At 34.7% G+C, this 21,106-nt stretch overlaps 1 long non-coding RNA gene and 1 pseudogene across 4 annotated transcripts in view; one reads left to right on the plus strand and one right to left on the minus strand.

The window, feature by feature from the left end:
• Positions 1-21,106, minus strand: part of LOC144324701 (uncharacterized) — a 136,868-nt gene that overhangs the window by 53,763 nt on the left and 61,999 nt on the right. For 3 of the 4 annotated variants that reach the window (XR_013390134.1, XR_013390133.1, XR_013390135.1), the window contains one exon: positions 6,812-6,941. The exons of the other annotated variant lie outside the window; for it this stretch is intronic. This is a non-coding gene — a long non-coding RNA (uncharacterized LOC144324701). The remainder of the gene's footprint in view (positions 1-6,811; positions 6,942-21,106) is intronic. 4 annotated transcript variants of the gene reach the window in all.
• On the plus strand, positions 18,964-19,077 carry LOC144281458 (U4 spliceosomal RNA; annotated as a pseudogene).

The raw sequence follows: 21,106 nt of genomic DNA on the forward strand, positions 1-21,106 counted from the left end.
AATTAGTTGACCACATATGCACAGGTTTCTGGGGCTCTCAATTCTGTTCCATTGGTACATGTGTCTGTATTTATGCCAGTACAATACTGTTTGATTAATACAGTTTTGTAATATAATTTGAAATCAAGAAGAGTGTCTCCTCTCTCAAGGTTGTTTTGGTTATTCAGGATATTTGTGACTTCGGACAAATTTTAGAACTAGTTTTTTCATCTTTTTATGTGAAATATAACATTGGAATTTTGATAGGGATTGCAATGAATCTGTAATTCACTTTGGGTAGTATGGGCATTTAACAATATTAGTTCCTCCAATCAATGAACATGAGGTATCTTTCCATTTATGTGTGTCTTCTTCATTTTCTATCATCACTGTTTTATAGTTTTCAGTATATAGATCTTTCACTTTCTGGCTAAATTTATTCCATTTTTTTTAAAAGTCACTTTTCCAGCTTTTATTTATTTTTTTAATTTTTATTTATTTATGATAGTCACACACACAGAGAGAGAGAGGCAGAGACATAGGCAGAGAGAGAAGCAGGCTCCATGCAGGGAGCCCAACGTGGGACTCGATCCTGGGTCTCCAGGATCGCGCCCTGGGCCAAAGGCAGGCGCTAAACCGCTGCGCCACCCAGGGTTCCTGGCTAAATTTATTCCTAAGTACTTTATCCTTTTTGATGCTATTGTAAATAGGATTGTTTTCCTGATTTCCTTTTTGGATAAATAATTGTTGGTGTAAAGAAGTGCAAATGAAGGATGCCTGGGTGGCTCCGTGGCTAAGCATCTGCCGTTGGCTCAGGGCATGATCCCGGGGTCCTGGGATTAAGTCCTGTACCAGACTCCCTGTGAGGACCCTGCTTCTCCCTGTGCCTGTGTCTCTCCCTCTCTCTCTGTGTCTCACATGAATAAATAAACAAAATCTTTAAAAAAACAGTGCAACTGATTTTTGTATGTTGATTTTGTATACTGCAACTTTACTGAGTTTCTTAATTAGTTCAGTTTTTTTTTTTTTTTTCCTGTGAAGTTTTAGGCTCTTCCAGAGCCTTCTAAATTATGTCTGGCATTGATGGAGGCTTAGTCAGTGTTCATTTAATTTTATCAAACCAGACCATTAGTCATTCAAATTAATGTTGAAATGTACTATCTATGTTCTTTTGAACTATTTGGTAAGTCGTAAAGAGTAAAAATCTTTGTTGGTGTTTGTGACTTGTTTGCCTATACTCATCCATTAGACCACGTGTCATTTCTGTCTTTTCAAAATTATAAAAGTCAGAGGGCACAGAATGAGGATATTATTATTTCTACAGACATCTTATTTATCCATATCCAGTGAAGCATCTATGTTAATCAAATGGTAATGAATAAAGACTAGATTTAGAAAACATGAAACGAAAAAAAAAAAAAAGAAAACATGAAATGATCATCTCAAGCCGGAAAGATCAAAAGTTTGGTCTCTGCAGTCCCAAGCATGACCTAACACTGACCTCCATGCTTAGAAAGACTTCTTATTCTGCTACTCATTAATTTCTGTCAAACAATGGAGGAATATCTAGGTATATTATGGTATGCTTGCATAATACAAAAGTTTGTGGTTTTGTGACATGCATTTGCAATGCCATTTAATGTTATGGGAAGGTATTTATACTAATTATATTAAGTGAAAAGTCAAAATATTTTCTTTTTCATACCATATGATCTGAATAGTGCAAAAGGAAAAAAGTTGACATAAGAAATTATTGGAATGAAATATAATAAATGTTAATCAGTAATTTTATTCTGTTTATTTATACCTTATGTGTAACCCCAATTTTCTTCAAATGAATACATCTTGTTTTTATAGTCATATAAAAATATAAATTTGAGGAAAAAAATTCATGTGTAGGATTCACTAGAGCTGTGAAAAATGGCAAAATATTCATCCATGGACTTACATTGTTCAGCCAGTAGGAGAGTAGCCTGTTATTCCTAAGGGGATGGCAGTAATCTTATGTTCTGTGTTTCAGACAACAGACAGCATGGGAGAGCCCTGAAGGAAATGGGCTGGAGGTAGGAACAGGGCTGGTTAATGCCTGGCTGCAGTTTAGAGTTGAAGGAGGAAAACCCTTATCTGTTCCTAACCTGCCCCATAGTTGTAACCACTTACCCCTACCACATCACTCCTACCACATCACATCACTCCAACCACTTAATCCTACCATGTCACATTACTCTCACTTCTCCATCCTTCATAGGCAGCAGGCATGAAAACCAACTTTATGAGTTACCTCTCCAAAGAGTAGTCATCTTAAATAAGAACCAAGGTCTGAATCTACACTAATGAAGGTCAGAAGACAGAATTGCAGGGGTCAGTGATCAATCACACTCAAATACTTATTGAAAAGTCTGCTATGTGCCAGACATCCACCAAGATGAGAGATTCAATAAAACTCCCTGAAAGAACTCATACTTTGTTGGTATAAATGAAGTTTTTGTTCCAGGAGCTGAGGACATACCAGAAAACAAAATAAGGCACCTGCTGTCAAGAAGCTTGTACTACATCAATCTTAGTCCTGTGAAGGCTACACTCATCAGTATGAGAGCTTCAGTTTAGGTTTTGGTAAAGCAAAGTTGTAATTTTATGAGTATAGTTTGATTATATATAAGCAGTGGCCATGTTTAAGTGAGGTTAGCTAATTTTATAGAAGAGAGAAACCGCAATTTTAATGGAATGATCAGAGAAGTTTTTAAACTTACACTAATATTCCTTTGGTCATGACTGGAGAAGCCAAAGTTCAAGACTGAGAAGCATCTGAAATGTTTTCCTAGGCAGCCAATCTGTTTAAGAGACTTCTCACAGTCATTAAAGTAAACATCAAATTCTCCATACCACACCCTCAAAACTGGCAGAGAACCCCAAGCCAGGCCCAGTAGGGCTTGACCCCTGAAAATGATGCTATTTAAGCCCTATGATATAAAAAATGCCTCTCAGGCCAGACTCGTTTGTCAGATCTCTCAACATGGGCGTACTTAACCTATGGTCTTACTTACATAAACTATTTCATTTAAGAAGCCAAACTAAATGGAAACAGGAATGTTCTGTCTGTGTTTGTGCATGTGTGGTATGCACGTGTATATGGGATGTGTGTGTGTGTGTGTGTGTGTGTGTGTGGTATGTGAGAATGTGTGGGTGTGTGCAGTGAGGACCTAACTCATACTTATCCATGGCTCCATGTCTATCCGTGACAGGCTTATGGGTACTGCCATAACTAATGGAGTAACTCCCAATTCCATGAGATACTCAAGAAGAAGAAGAAAAAAAAAAAAAAACTCTCAGTAGGCCAAGAAAAACAGCTACAGGAGAGGACAGAAGAACTTTTAGAGCAGTTAGTGGTATAGGAGGTAGTAGAGGGAAAGAAGATGATGTTGTTCCCAATAGTAAGTCAATCCATTTCCCTCACCAGTAGGTGTTTTTCTTTAGCAACCATGCATTTTGGGCAGAACAGTAAGAAGCCACAGAAAGGGTAAATAGCCAAAAATGCTTGACTCCATTATGCTAAAAAATAGTAATAAAGGTCTGGAATGCCCAGAATTTTCTGCCTTTAAGTCCTGTTGAAACTTCTTAAATTTGTCTTCTGAATTTTGGTGTTCTCACTAGGCTAAAGCACAGAGAATGCAGGACCAGGATGTTATTAATCACTTTAGCTACTATATAATGGTTTTGAGAGATTAACATATGCCAGGTCCTCTGCTAAGGACATATTATCTTGTGTTTTAGATACTATCACTGGGCCCACTTTTATATGTGAGCAAATAAAAAGTCGAATTTGAGAATCTGCTCAAAATTAAGAGGTATGTAGAATCAGAGGTGGAATTCAAATCCCTAGACTGACTTCCTACACATTCCTGAGCATGAAAATGCACACAGTGGGTAGTTAATAAAGGACTGAATGCTGTCTAGAAACATGAGATGGTAATGGATTCACCTGCTTCACATTCTAAATTGTACACTCTGAGAGTGGGTCAGTGCACACTGTGATCACAGCAGAACAGAGCCTACACGATTCATGGCAGAAACACTGCACTAGGACCAAGAGCCTGAGCTCTGGATCTGGATTCTAGTCCAGCCATTGGTTCCCTGTGTGGCTTGGCAAAAGCCAATTTCTATCTTAGGGCTTCCATTTCCTTATCTAGCAAACAAAAGAAATTTCATTTTATCCCATTAGTCTGTGCAGAGGACCAGAGGAATAAATACAACTGAAGGTGCTTCATATAACTCACTTGAGAGGTAGCACCAATGAGGAACATGTCTTGACACTGGAGCTGTCTTCATAATTATTCTTTGTTTTCTACCACTGAGGAGCTCAAATAATACTACTATTATTTTAAGTAAAAATACAACAAATTCATCAGATGTGCTGGGGGGGAAAATGTGCCAGTGAAATACTGGCAGGTCAGACGGAAAGTAGAATCTGACTCATCATCCCTTTCAGAAGAATCTCCAAATGCTCTCTCCCAGCTTCCAGGACCTCTCCCAATGCTCTTCCATAGACTTCATGCTCCAGTAATAACACATGCCATGTAGTCCCTCCAAAAGAGCAAGCTCTCTCAGATCTCTGATCCCTTCCACTTGTGGCTGAAACACTGATGTCCCAGCTGCTTCAGCATTTTGAAATTCAGTCCATGTATCACTACTGTCAGGAAACTTCTGCTCCTTCCTCAGTATTCAATATCACTCATACCATCACACAATTCCTGAGAATCCTTATCTCCATTCCTATCAAGTTCTTCAAAGACAAGCATGCTTCTTTCATCTGGTTATTCCCAGTACCTAGCTTAGAACGTGGAACTCCATAAGTATATGATGAACTTTTATTCAATTAAGGTAAATTAGTGTGTGTTCACAGTACCTTGTATGGTCAGGAGAACATAGAGGCTGACTTGTTTGATGTTGAACAAACGTCCCCAAGCATGAAGTTTCATCACTTGCATCAATGATCTCTTACATTCATTTCATAATTAACCCAAAGGATCTCAATAATCTTGTTAGGTAGGAATCCTACACTACAAATGGAAACCATATTTTATTAAGTTGTCTCAATAGTGTTTATTGACTGACAACCTGACTGAATGAGTGAATGGATGGATGGACTTAACCATATCCATTTTTGTATCACCTTACAGAAACTAGGATGATGCTTGGGACATGTATTCTCAAATTACTTCTAAATGAATGAGTAATGTATTTTTCATTTTTTTAACTACCATAACTTACAAAGGATGTGGAATGTGGCTCTTTAAAATCCTTTCTTGAAAAAAATCTTTATTTGATGCATGAAAAAATTTAAAGACTCAAGAACTATCAAGTGAGAATCTGGCTACTTTTTCAGATTTAAGAAACTTGTACAGCAGAGAGTCAAATATGAGTATATCTGCCAAATGTTCACATTTCTAAGTAAGAATCTGCTAGCAAAAGCATCATAAAAGTAGCACTCAGTAGCCGGTTAATCTCAGATTGTCATGATTATATGTGAGGTGACATATTAGTCAACTATGACCATAGTAGATTTCTTAAGCTGATACATTTAATGAAGAGTATATTCAGATTTAGAATAGTGATAGAAATGAATGACAGAAATATTGCATTATGTTAAATTATGCCACCTATTTTCCTTTGGGTACTAAAAGCACCCCTTCCAACCAATCTCCCTATCCCCAAGAGCCTACTTGGTGCCCATTAGAGTTCATGACATGTAATCTTCTCTGTAATTCTTCTCATATAAAAAGATTAGTCCTTAAAGACTAGTAGAGTCAGGCAAGTTTACCTCACCATGGCATTTTCCTGACCAAACAGTCAAACTATCTCTCTCTTCCAGGAAACTCATGATTAGCTTTTGTTTGGAGAAAGACAGGCTCTTCAGCCTACTTGGCTGAACAGTGCCTCACTCTCCCATTGGGGATCATGAGCTGAGGTGAATAGGAAACTGGGTCTTCGAGGAACCCAGGTTCAAAGGTGAAGCCAAGGCAGGGCTTTGTGCATAGATACAGCTAGTCCCAAAAATATTGAGTCACATGACTTCTCAAAATAAAATTATCCAGGTTTGAAAACCAAAGGTGCATGACCCAGCACCTCAAAGATCTTGTATGAGTAAAAAAATAGTAATAATAACAAACACATATAAAAATTTATCATCCTGTAAACTTATACACAACTCTGATATAAACCAAATGAAATGAATAAAATATTAAAAATGGTGAAAGAATTCTTTATTCATTATAATTTGACTCTCAATTCTGATTTACTCTAATCATAATTTATTTTTTTATTTTTTAAAAGATTTTATTTATTTATTCATGAGAGACACAGAGAGAGAGAGAGATAGAGAGGCAGAGACACAGGCAGAGGGAGAAGCAGGCTTCATGCAGGGAACCTGATGTGGAACTCGATCCAGATCTCCAGAATCACACCCTGGGCTGAAGGCAGTGCTAAACCGCTGAGCCACCCGGGCTGCCCTCCAATCATAATTTATAAAAGAAAGCAGCACAGCTCACTAAGAATGAGAGACTAATAGGTTAACATTATGGCTATCAACCTTATAAAAGTTAGTAAATAATTTCAAAGGAAGAGTAGGCAATATGATAAAGTGCAGAGAACTGGACCATCTTCTATTGCTGGTATACCCTCTCAGTATGCTCAAATAAGATGAAAATAAATAAAGATAATAGGAAGGGGAAGGCAGAAACAACCCTAGATTCATCATCAGAAGTACAAAGAAATGTCCAAACACCAGGTAGGTTCTCAACAAATGATTTATATTAACTAATCTTACCCAGCTCACCTCCTTTCCCTTTTTCTTTCCTCTCCTCTGCCTATTTCTCCTTCATTATCATCATCATCATCATCATCATCATCATCACTGAAAACAGCAGGGGGAAATCCTCTGGGTCTCTTTATAGTGAAATTACCATCTATGAGAAATTCAAATATGGTTGTTAAGGAATAGAGAGACTTTTGGAAATTAAGAGGCATGTGATTGCCATGCCATGTTTAATATTTACTAATATGGTTTTCCTATTTTTTTTTAATATAACCTTGTATCTCACAAACAAAATCTCTGTTTTACCCACATTCACATTCACACACAATAAATCCTACAGTCTCTTTATCCCACTCCCAATTAATTTAGTTTTACTTAAAAAAATGATAATTTTACAGAGATAAAATGAAGACTGTTTAAAATATTAGTATCAATTATTATTTTAAAATCAGATACTTTAAAAATCTTCCTTAAAGGGCCATGCTAGCTAACTCATCATAATTATATTCAGTAAAAGAGTGAGACTGAGGAGTAGAGGAAGCAGGAGAAGAGAGGAAAGAAATGCTCCATAAGATGTGTAAGTAGCCAGTATGGACTAAGCATTTTATATATATATTACCTAAGTTAGTACCCATGTTAAGAAGACAATGTAGGCTCAGGCAGATTAAGTGACCATCTAGAAAGCAATATAGTTAGGAGCGGAATTGTTGTCTTCCTGACACCAAAACCTATGTTTCTTTGTGACTTTATCTTTTATGTTTATCCTCTTCTAGGACTCTTTTGTATGTAAATAAAGCAAAACACAAAAATAATTGTATACACTAAAATGTTACATCAATGTTATAATAGGAAGAAAAAACCTAGAATCAGGAAAATAAGTAAAAGGTATAACAATGAGAGAATCAATCATGGCACAACTCTAAAATGAGTAATGGTATGGTAATGGTTAAGTAGAGAAGTAAAGACAAATTAATTCATGAGAAAAATATGATGATACCTCTTATTAATTTGAGCACAAAAAACTTCAACAAAATATCAGCAAATCAAACCCAACAATGAATCAAAAGAATTGCACACAATGAACAAATGGTATCTATTCCAGTTATAAAAGGATCTAAAGAAGTCAAATTATGTGATGTCAATTAATGCAAAAAAAAAAAAATTAGACAAAATCCAAAACCCATTCATGATTAAAATAAAAACACCTCTCAGCAAGTTGAAAATAGAAAGGAACTATTTAACTTGATTTTTATAAAAAGCATATGCAAAAAATCCAATAGCTACCATTATATTTAATGCAAAAAGACAATGCTTTCCTCCTATGAACAAGAACAAAACAAGGCAAGGATGTCTGTCATCACAGCTCTTATTTAACATAGTACTATAAGTCCTAGCAAGTGCAATGAGACCAGGAAGAGAAATAAAAAGCACACAGAATGGAGAGGAACAAAGGAAACTATCCCTATTTGCTGACATGATTGTGTACTTAGAAAGTCATAAGAAACTTTTAAAAAAATTCTTAGGGGCATCTGGGTGGCTCAGTCAGCTGGGCATCTGCCTACAGTTCAGGTCATGATACCAGGGTCCTGGGATTAAGCCCTGCGTGGGGCTTTCTACTCAACCAGGAACCTGCTTCTCCCTCTTCCTCTCCCTCTGCCTGCTGCTCCACCAACTTGTGTGCTCTCTCTCTTACTCTCTCTCTCTGTCAAATAAATAATTAAAAATATCTATTAAATAGATAAAGTAACTTTAAAAATAAAAAATAAAATAAATTTTTAGAACAAATTAGTGAGTTTAGCAAGGTTACAGAAAAAAGCTTACAACGTATCTATATTAACAGTGAGTATGTGGAAACAGATTTAAAAACAATACCATTTACCATCCTCTAAAGAAAATGAAATACCTAGGTATAAATTTAACAAAATATGTATAGGACTTACATCTGAAAATTACAAAATGCTAATGAAATAAATTTTTTAAAGACCTAAGTAAATGGAAATGTATACTGTGCTCATTTATAGGAAGACTCAGAATAGTAGAGATGTCCATTCTTCTAAATTTAGCTAAAGACCTAATATAATTCCTAACAAAACCCCTTCAAGGTACTTTATAGACATATATAAGCTTATTTTAAAATTTATATGGGAAAGCAAAATGACTATAATACTTAGGACAATCCAAAAAAGAAGAAAACTGTGGGATTGATCACTCTATAGTCAATATTAAGTTACTAATCAGCTATAATATTAGAGTAGTATTAGAGGAATGAAACATACAGATCAATATAACCATACAAATATATCCAATTGATTCCTGATAAAATTGCAAAAGCAATTCAGTATAGGATGGAAGGCCTTTTCAAGAAATACAGCTGGAACAATTGGATATTCAAGTGAAAACACACACACACACACACACACACACACACAAACAAAAACAAAAAACAACCCCTCCACACTTGCTATATAATTTCTTTCAAAATGGATCATGAACTTAAACATGTAAAGTGTAAATCTATACAAGTTGTAGAAAAAAACATAAGAGGAAATCTTCAAGATAAAAGGCTAGTCAGGGAGTTCTTAGACTCAATACCAAAAACATGATACACAAAGGAAGTATTGATGAATGGAACCTAAACAAAATTAAAAATGTTTGCTTTATGAAAGACCCTGTTAAGAGGATGAAAAGAAAAGCTACAGACTGGAGAAAATATGCAAATTATATATTTAACAAAGAACTAGTGTCATATATATACATATGTATATATTATGTATATTATGTTTATATATTATATAGACTCAATAGAATAGTTAAAAACAATCCAACTATGAAATGGGCAAATGGACATTTCACTGAAGGAGACAGAGATTAGCAAAACTCATTTTACAAGTATTATTCTTCAGAAGTAATAACTAGGCAACTCCAGTACATATTTTCATATCTATATTACTTTTCATACTTCCAACACAACAAAACATGAAAACAGCAATTGAAGTCCAAGTTCACACTGACAGTCAAAAAACAACCTAGAATGTTCATAGAAATATTCCCAAATGATTATTCCTAAACTTTAATTGGTGGATACAAGGAGTCTCCCTGGTTGAAAAATTACTGATATATATTTTTAATTATGTGAAAAGAAATCAAATTTTATCTTGAATGCATCTGTAATGTTTGTGCCTAAATATTACCATCTTTTAAAGTTGAAGAAGTCATATGGCTAAGCCCCTCTGGTTGAACTCTCAAAGACACTTAGCCCCTAATAGACACTGAAATGTAATAAGACTTGCCCAAGGAGCCAGTCTTATCCAATGAGGAGAAGAACAATGGCTAAGAAAGTTGTTGGAGCAATCCAAGCTCTAAGACAAAGACTTGTTCTTCCTGTGGGGTCCTTGGAATGCTTTCCATCACTCCCTGGGTATTCCTTTTGGATGATTTTCTTGGAAAAAATTCACATTGATCTTTGGTTTATTCCATTGCTTCTCTAAGAAGCCAAAGTTAAAAACTGACCTTGAGCTCAAGTAACTTCTAATGTGTCACATATGGAAGCAGGGAGATAAAGCTCTCTGTCTGTGGTTGAGAAAGAATAATTGTGCCAAAGCAGTGTTCTCCATAGCACTGATGATAATAATAATAATAACTCCACATACTACTAAAGTGCTTTATATTTACCAAGTGTTTTGATATATATTATAGTATTGGATTCTCATGAAAATGCTCTGAGGTAGGTGAGTAGATATTATTTATATTATCCTCATATGGAAATAATATCTGTGCCTTGTCTAAATTAAGCAACTGGCAAGTGTTGCAGATAACACTTGAACTTCAAATCTCATTTGTAACATTAAAGAAATTTCTAAAGATAAAAATAGATTATCTCAGCAGCCTATAGTAATTGATCCAAATTTTGTAAATGGTTAAGATTTGGTCTATGGGCATTTATATTTTACATACCAATTACAATTACAGTACTGTATTCTGCATTTATATATTTACTATATAATAAACTGATCAAGTCATGGGATAATTTTTATAATTATGTTGCAGTTCTGTGGTGTGAGGAAATATAATTTATTTCATCATTCTCCTATCTTGCATGATTTTTTTTCTTTAATCATTGACTTAGGATAAGTATTTAGGTCTCTGTGTCCTTGTTAAAGAGTTTGAAGATTCCACATTATTAATGCTACCAATTATCATATTCTCAAGTAAAATATAAAAATCTGCATTGAGATTAGCTGTATTTGCATATAAAACACAAGCTTATCACTAATTCCAATAGTTATCATTTTTAAGTTGGAATAAGTATAAAGGTAACTTCATTTATTTGCTTATTCAACAGCAAATTGGATCTTTTCAATAATTAGTCAACTCCGTTTCCTATCAAATACATTTTTTTATTCATTTATTAAGGTCTTGATACTTTTTCTTATATATTGAATGAGATACTTGATGATATAAATTAACCTTTTTCAGAATTGATAAAGTATTTTCAGATTTGTTTCTTTTTAGTTTTATTTTATCACAGTTATCTTCCTCTTTAGTTTCTACTATAGCCTCAAAGCAGAGGAAATTGTCCATTCACTCTACTATTAACAGATCCATTTTGTTTCACTCTGACTGAACTTTAATATTATAGTTGTTTTTTAATAATATGGAATATTTTTATAAGAAATGTGAGTACAATGTTTTAGAAATACAGTTTCTTTTTTAATATAGTTTATGCATACATATAATTTAAACAGTAAAGTACATCTTAGGACTATTATAAACTAGGCTTTCCTTACTGTAACAACTGCAATATTCCCCTCCCTCAGTGCTTTCTACTCTCCAACTTTCCAAAGAAATGTTTAAGTATATTTATACATATATACAAAGTGCTTATATTGTTAATTTTTGATTTTCAGTTTTAGGCATAGATATTGACTTCTCAAGATAGGAGACACGGGCTTACTGCTCGCTTCGGCAGCACATACGCTGAAATAGGCAATATGGGCTTAATGCTCTTTCCCCACCCTACATTACTATGCACACACACACCTTCAGACTTCCATCCCCCCCAATAAAGGTATATTTTTATGTTGCTCAGATCAATCCATTAAGGTTACCTAAATGTTATTTACAAGTGAGCCATGCAGAAAGCTTTAATTACTTTTCCTATCTTGCATAAACTTTGTTCTCTTTGGATTCAATGGATGTTTTATTTACTTTTGTTTTCTTCGTTGCCTGTGTTATTATGACTAATTCACCCCCAAACTTTTCCCCAGTGTTTAAATACATCCAGTTTTCTATCAGTTTCATCTTCTTGGAAAACTTTTATTCCAGAGCTTCTGACTTGCTCCAATCTGGACTAGTTACTATCTAGGCCTGTTATGCAGCTTTTATCCTACCATTTCTTTTCAGCATCCCTAAGGTAGGCTGCAATAACAGATTCCCAGAACAGAAACTTATTTCTTGTTCATGTAACAATCCAAGATGGCAGCCCATGATTGGTGGGTGTCTTCTCCTCCATGTGGTAAGGTTGGGATCCAGGGTTTGTTTGTTGGTTTGTTTGTTGTTCATCTTGTAAATTTACCATCTCCTGGGACCTTGAATCCTCTGCATACAGAGGCCTCAAAGGGAGTTAGAAAAAGCACTTCTTTTGCCTGGAAGTAACACAGTTTATCCATCTGACTCAGTCCTCAGGCCACATTTAATGCAAGGGAATTGGTAGATACAGTCTAACTATGTGCATAAAAGGACAAGAAAAGAGATTTTTACTGACTACTAGATATCTCTGCCAACTACCATTAGGGGCATTCCTTTTGCTACTTGCTTGACTGAGATCTCATCTCCAAGATCCCCTCTTCTCTTATTTTTACTTCCCTGGTTGGTAGAGTACATGCTAAAGTAGTTTTTTGAGAAAGAGTGAATAGGAGGTATATTTTTAGTGATATTGGCTATCCCAAAATATCTTTAGTCTACTCTCATATTTAATGGCTGGTTTGACTGAGTACAGAATTCTAGGTTGGAAAACATTTTCTCTGAAAATCTGGAAGGCCTTTCCATAAATGTTTCAAAGGTACTGTTCTGTTTCTATAGTGACTAAAGCCATTCTATTCATAACCTTTGGTGTATCTGATTTCTTTTTCTTTCTGGGAGCTTCAAGATCTTCTGTTGGCCATTAATATTCTGAAATGACAGGATTTGGTTCCATTTTGATCCATTTTGCCAGATATTTCCTATCCATTTTATTATACAACTCATCTTCCCAATTCTGAGAGATAATTGAATTATTTCTTGATGATTTTCTTTTGTTTTTTTCTATTGAAAACTATAATTTTGTATTTTGATCCTCCTGAGATGATCTTCTAATATTCTTATTTTTTACTTTCCTATTTTATATCTCCATTTATTTTGCTTTATGAAGGAATTTCTCACCATTAGCTTCTAAAGATTCTAACCATTTTATCATATTTTATATATTTAATTTTTAAGACCTTTTTCTTAGATTCATGGAATTCCTTTTTGTGGCATATGATTCTTGTTTCATTGATATAGTGTCTTTTAAATACAATGATACTTTTAATTTTATCTCCCTGCATAATCTTTCCATTCATGTTGTTGCTTTCTATTTACTTATTTTAGTCTTTGTATTTTCAATTAGGCACTTTGCTCAAATACCTGGGGATCTTTGGCTCTCCGCCCATGTTTATGAGTGGATCTGTAAATACTAATGGACACCATTGAACACTGCTTGTCAACCGTCCTTCACTTTAAGGAGTGATGTGACCAGTTTATTTCATTGAAGTCAGCATTGATGTATGTTTTCCGGTTTTTTCTTCTTGACCACTCAAATTCTGTACAGAAAAAGAATCATCCAGTCTCTTAAAGAAGCACAAGCCAAGGAAGTACATATCAGGCTTCTAGTGTTCTGAGAGCAAAGTAGGAAAAGAGCGATACAGAACACCCAACATTCAGAGCACAAACTGATGAAATCTCTCAATTTGTGGTAAGATTTCCCTTCTTTCAAATGTACCTAATATTCCCAGTCCAGAGACATGCAGCTTTACCTCTCCAGAGAATAAACGTCCAGTCTTCTGCCAAGGTGGGAGAGGAGTCGTTTTCCAGCTGAGCAGAGGAGGGAGGAAAACTGGTGTTTTAACTGCATTTTGAAGCAAAATTTAATCCAACCTCCTGTTTTCAACAACTTCTTCCTACACTTCATCCTCCCTGCTTGCAGAGGTACCTGGTGCTGACAATTTCTGAGCCTCTTGGGAGATGTGTGGTGCAGATTGAGTAGCTGCTCAGCTTTCTCTACTGCTGACTTAGCATTCAGTTTTATTTCCAAGTCAGCTAAGTGGTATAGCACCCACCTTATTGCTGTAGCCATTTCTCAGTTTCTCTGTGCTCTTGTATATGTATGCTTAGAAAATCTTTTCATGCCATTTTAGTGAGGTTTCAAGGAAGAGTAGAGGTAAAGATACTCAGTCCTTGATCTTCGACCTGAAAGTCCTTAATTTAACTTTTCATTTCCCAGATTGTTTTCCTATCAGAGCACAAGTTATGAATAATTATTATGTTCTCCTTGTTCTGAGTGTTATTTTTACATATACCAAATTATATTTCTGGAATTCATACTCTAATCAAGTGATCAATTTTACACCAGTAATGTATAAATTTTTTGCCGTTCTAGAAAATATTATCATATATAATAGTTGCTCAGTACAAGTAGTTCTCTCTGCTTATTCAGGTAACCCATGTGGAAAGAACTCTGTTAAGACTCATCATGCAAGCAATTTGCCAATAATACCACATGCCGACTTTTTGTTTTAAAACATAGACATGTCCTTAAAATTAGTTCCAATTCCATTAATCATCCCTCTTCCAGTATGTCAGCCAAGGCTGGTTCTATTCCAGGCCTAAAAATTAAAAATCCCCTGGGTTGACAGTTTATCCATTCAGCCTAATCTTCCCTAATCAGAAACACACAAAGAGACACATTTAACCACACACATACCTCCCAAAGCCCTTTGATACTCAATGATATTTACTGCTTCAGAATATCAAGATATTTTGCCAGACATGAACTTTAGCAACCTCAATAACATCTCTTTACCATATTAAAGATTAAAAGGGGGAATCAGCTTTGTAATTTACCAGGAAAATAGGACTATGTAATATCATTTCTGATCTTCTAATCCCAGATTCTCTTCCATGTGCATTCCTAAATATTTTTCCATGTACCTGACCTTCTTTATTACTGGTATTGATTACAAAATGATCTATACCACTCTTCACTTTTTAATACAAATATCTATTACCAAGATTAAATGACATTTACACATTCAGAACCAATTCTCCTCCATATAGATTTACCCTTAAATAATAATTTACTTTTACTATAATTCTAGTGTCATCATATCTGGCAAATAAATATTAACCAAATAATCACCTTTGAGCTATACCTAATATAACTATCCTCATTATACCAAGTAACTGCATTATTTTTCTAACGGTTCCTCAATGCTAAAATTTATTATCTACTACCATTAGAATAACCAGAATCTATAGACCAGAAAGACTGCTGCTTACATGCGGGAATAACCTATATGTTTCATAGTTTGAGGCAGTGGTAAGAAAGATCAATAATAACTATGGAAAAAAGTATGAGAAATAATAATTTCTTATTTATAAGAAATATTACCCTATACATGGCACTCCTGGGAAAGATAATTCAGTTATTTATAAAAGAATTGTATATCAGTTTTAAACTGTTTTGTTTCTTATTCTAGGTCTTATTCATCTTAGAGGTTGATTGTGTGATTTTTGGCTTATTCTTGTGATCACTCAGAGACATTAAAACAATGGTGTGAACTCACTGGAACATTCCCCTCCTAATCTCACTGGAAAAGTATAAAGTTTTTAATGGCCTATTTATGGTTCTCAAAAACTTGATTTAGGGTGGGAAATATTGGACTAATCTACTTTTTTGCAATCAAAAGCACATACCAAAGAGAAGATAGTCTCTCAAATTAGGAACTTAGGGTCCAAAAATAAAATGCAATCCAAATGTTTGCTAAGAAGAGACTAGGAAGACACAAGATTCTCAGCCTACTCCACCCACTCCCACCAAAAAAAGAGATCCTCAAAGAGGCATTTGCAAATGCTTTAATGCTCAGATTCGGGCAGCCCTGGTGGCTCAGTGGTTTAGCGTCACCTTTGGCAGGGTGTGATCCTGGAGACCTGGGATCGAGTCCCACATTGGGCTCCCTGCATGGAGCCTGCTTCTCCCTCTGCCTGTGTCTCTGCCTCTCTCTCTCTCTCTCTCTCTCTATCTCTATCTCTCTCTGTGTGTCTCTCATGAATAAATAAATAAAATTTTTTAAATGCTCAGATTCATTAAAATAAGTAATATTTGCAATAAGAAAGTTAAAATAAAGTAGCTAAAGTAAAAACCAAGGGGGCAAGCAAGACCAAGATTGATCTTTTATCCCCACCACAGATATAACTTCTCTCAACTCTAGCTGTTTGAATTTGTTGACTTTGAAGACAATCATCAGAGGCTGAGTAACACCCAACCTTTCCATTTTAAGGTCTCAGAATTCTTTCCTTTTGGCCTTCACATCCAAGAATAATACACATCCCAATTACCCCCTGGGCTACGGGGCCAAATCCACACAGTATTCCATTTCAGGAATGAACATCTCAGGGTCTTTCCTCTGCTTTTTGCTCCCACTTAGGCATGTTTACCCAATTGTAAGAAAAGACAAAACCATTTACATATGTTTTGTGGGTGTTTTTTATACAAGGAAAAACTAATTTGCTTGATGAAATAACAAAGCACCAAGCATAATGAAACTGGATTTTCCTTGCTCTAGTCATTTTCCTCAGCTCCTACATCAAAGCCTACACAGGTATTTCTGGCAATGTTTAGGTTAATTAATATAGCCATTTGGTGCTATCAAATAAAGAGAACCAGGACCAGCTCATTTAAAACAGAATAAATCTCAATGTTGTGCTAAAATCTCCCTTACAAAACAATTGCCAAAAAATAATCTAATTTATCCCCTAGGAAAGACTGGTGAGAAGTGTGTGTATGGGATGGGGGGAAGTGGGTAATGAGGAAGAGAGAGAAGGGTGTACATGACTCAATTTTTGGAAAAGTCTGAATAAATAATAATCAAGCTAATGGCAACTAAAAGGAAACACCCTAATGATTCTGGATCAGTAATGCTTTAGAACAAACACAGTTTGAATTTTAAGATTTCAGTCTCAGAACTAACCTTCTAAACTAAACACACACACAGAGTTATTTATGAGACAACTCAGCTGATAGAGTTATCAGTCATAGTATAGAAGCAAGAATCAATAAATCCACAGAAGAGTTAAATGGAGAAAGAGAGATAGGGAGACAGACAGACCCAGATCTCCAACCAGGTCTCTTTAGTAGTACAGTTTAAGGGGAAATGACAGTCTTCAAAGACAATTTCTGCTATGATACATATTAGCAGAAGCCTTGGGAAAATAATTTCATTTCTTGTTTCCTTAGATTCCTTTTATGTAAAATGGAGATGATATTAAAACTTCACTGATTCATGGAAAACCAAATGACGTAAGATATGAGAAGGCATTCTATAAATATAAAAGCATGCAATAAATATTAGCAAAATGTGAATGCATTTATATACTTCATACATTGGTGGTAATACGATATATTATTAGAATAAACCTTCTAAAAGGCAATTTGTATAAAGTACAATGAAATTTTTTATACCATTCATTCATACATTTACATACAGGAATCTATTTTAAGAAAATAATCAGAGATTTGGATAAAACATTATTCCCAAATATGTACTTGCAGTATTGCTTAAGATAGGCAGTCAAGTGGACTCAGCTTTAATGTCCAATAGTAGGAGAATCGTACATGTATATGATACTCCTTTAAGACTGTCTCTAATGGCTCATGTTTTTTTTGTTTTTTTTTTAAGATTTTATCTATTTACTCATGACAGACAAAGAGAGAGAGAGGCAGAAACATAGGCAGGGGGAGAAGTAGACTCCCCCGGGGAGCTTGATGCAGGACTCAATCCCAGGACCCTGAGATCATGACCTGAGCCAAGGCAGATGCTCAATCACAGAGCCACCCAAGTGTCCCTAATGGCTCATGTTTTTAATGAATGCCAAATGACACGAGCATGAAAAATAATCAAATTATGTTAATTTAAAAAACTGTAAAATTACAAATATATGATGATCTCATTTGCAGCACACATGTGTATGTCTGTACATACATACACACACACACACACTCACACACTACAGCAACAGAAACAAGTATCTTAAATTGACAGTGACAGTGTGGTTATTTTTAGGTGATAGAGATTATATAAATTTGTGGGTGATTTTTCTTCTATGTATTCTCCAAATTATCTAAAAAAGAAATTCATGGATTAATTACTTAATCATAGGAAAAATGTTATTGAAAACACTATGTATGTTCTAGCTTCATAACCTATTATAACCTAGTGAGGGGTATAATTAGTGAGGGGTCTACTTACCTCACTTTGCAGGATCCAGATAAGGAAAGGGATGAAAAGTAACTTTGTTTTTTTTTAAGGTGGTTTTATTTATTTATTTATTTATTTATTTATTTATTTATTTATTTATTTTCATTTATTTTAGAGAGAGTGTGAGTGCAAGTGGAGGGAGGGGCAGAGGGAGAGAGGAAGAATTCCAAGCAGACTCTGAGCTGTCTGTTGACTGAATAGATAAGATGGATTGGACATACATGAAAAATCACTTTTTCCAAATATGCAGATGTAGTTGTGTTTATTAAACTAAAAATCCATTTTAAATGATTACCAGCTTCATAGCAATATTTTTATCCACATGTAGTACAATTAACTAAAAATGTAAGTGTGCAAAATATAAGTCTGCAAAATACTTTGATATTAAAAATAACTCACATATTTCTTAGAGAAAATGAGACAAGCATCAAACCTCATGTCATAAAACATAGCAAGGAAGCAATTAAAGTCTACAAGGTTTATCAATAGTACTTAGGAGCCAGCTTAAAGATCACACTGGACCAAGGATGAAAGAATTTGAGCTTCAAAGAGGATAACAATGCTTAATTGAAACCCATCAAATATGCTCAATCCATGAATTCATAATAGTTTAAAAAACTAAGCTTCGCACAGTGGCAGTATCATAGCCAATGAGGTTTATCTGAGGTGCAATTATTGCTAATTGAAAAAACTAATTGTTCAACTTCAGAGAACTTTAATTTATTATCTTAAAAACTGGTAAATAAGAAAGAATCAAGCATTTATTCTGTCTTTCTTACATTAATAGTAGGAAAGTAACCAATCATATATATAATATATATTTTTTAAGCATATCTCAACATATGAAAGAAAAATTATAGAATTAGGATATAATCATTTTGTGATCCCCAGTAAAGAGGTAGATCTAGGAATTGAGTGAGCTTGGTGATAAGGCAGTATTCTAGCATGGCCCCCATGTTCTCTACCTCCAGTGTGACTCTCCTGTGATTTTGTTTCTTTTTCTTGCCTTGCATTAGCAAGTACTGCTAGCACAATGTTAAAAACGAGTGGTGAGAAGGGACATCCTTGCTTCATCAATGATATTAGTGGAGAAGGTTAGAGTTTCTCACCATTAAGTATGATGTTAGTTGAGGGTATTTTGTAGATCAAGTTAATGATTCCCCCTGAATTCTTAGTGTACTGAGAGTTTATATTGTGAATGGGTTTTGGATTTCACCAATTTATTCTTCTACATGTATTGATATGGTTATATAATTGTTCTTTTATAGCCTCTTGATATAATGAATTATAATAATTGATTTTGATTTTCAAATGTTGGACCAGGCTTGCATACCTGGAAAAATTCCCCTTGGTCACGGTTTATAATTTTTATACTTTTTTGGGTTCAATTTGCTAATATTTTGTTGAGAATCTTTGTATCTATATACATGAGGGATATTGGTCTGTGTTTTTCTTGTAATATCTTTGTCTGGTTTTGGTATTAGAGTAATGCTGGCTTCATTGAATGAGTTAGGAAATATTCCCTCTGCTTCTATCTCCTGAAAGAGATTACAGAGTTGATGCAGTTTCTTCTTTGAATGTTTGGTAGAATTAACCAATGAACCCACATGGGCCTAGTGCTTTCTGTTTTGAAGCATATTAATTATTGATCCAATTTCTTTAATAGATACAGGCCTATTCAGATCATTTATTTCTTCTTATGTGATTTTTGGCCGATTGCATATTTCAGGGAATTGGTGTATTTCATCAAGGTTAATAAATTTGTGAGTGCTGTTCAAAGAGTTGCTCAGTAATATTCCTTTCTCATAATTTTAATCTTCACGGGCTTCAGTGATGTGCATGCCATCTTTCATTTCTGCTATTAATAGTTTGTGTCCTCTCAATTTTATTGATCTTTTCAACAAGCCAGCTTTTAGTTTTATTGATTTTCTCTTGTGATTTCTTATTTTCATTGATTTCTGCTCTGATTCTAATTATATCTTTTCTCATTTTGTATTTAATTTGCTCTTCTTTTTCTAGTTTCCCAAGGTAAAAACACAGATTGATTTTAGATCTTTCTTATTTTCTTTTTTTTAAGATTGTATTCATTTATTTGAAAGAGAGAGAGAGCACAAGCAGAGGTAAGGAGCAGAGGCAGAGGGAGAAGCAGATTCCCTGCTAAGCAGAAAGCCCACACAGGGTTCAATCCCAGGACCCCAGGATCATGACCTGAGCCAAAGGCAGAAGTTTAACCAATTGTGCCACCCAGGCACCTTGATATTTCTTATTTTCTAATGTATTTGATGCTATCAATTACCCTATAAGCACTGCTTTTGCTGGAGAGCACAAATTTGATAAGCTGTGTTTTCATTTTTATTGTTTTTCAAAATACTTTGAAGTTTTATATTCTTTGACCTATGTGCTATTTAATCTCCACATATTTTCTAGCTATTTGTCTCTTCTTGACTTCTAGTTTACTTCCATTGTGGTCTAAAAGCAAAGATTTGTGATTTCTATTCTCTTAAATGTGTTGTTTTAATGGCCCATAATGTGGCCTATCTTTGTGAATATTGCATGTGAGCTTGAGGAAAAAAATATTATTCTGCTTTTATTAGATAAAATAGTCAATAGATGTCAATTAGATCCTGTTGATTAATGGTATTGTTTAGTCTGACTATATGCTTACAAATTTTCTGCCAGTTAGATATGTCTAATTTTGTGAGGGGATGTTGAAGTCTCCAACCATGATAGCTGATTCATATATTTCTCCTTGCAATTTGTATCA

Source organism: Canis aureus, chromosome 12 (assembly GCF_053574225.1).
Source record: "Canis aureus isolate CA01 chromosome 12, VMU_Caureus_v.1.0, whole genome shotgun sequence".
In the NCBI taxonomy this organism is placed as follows: Eukaryota; Metazoa; Chordata; class Mammalia; order Carnivora; family Canidae; genus Canis; species Canis aureus.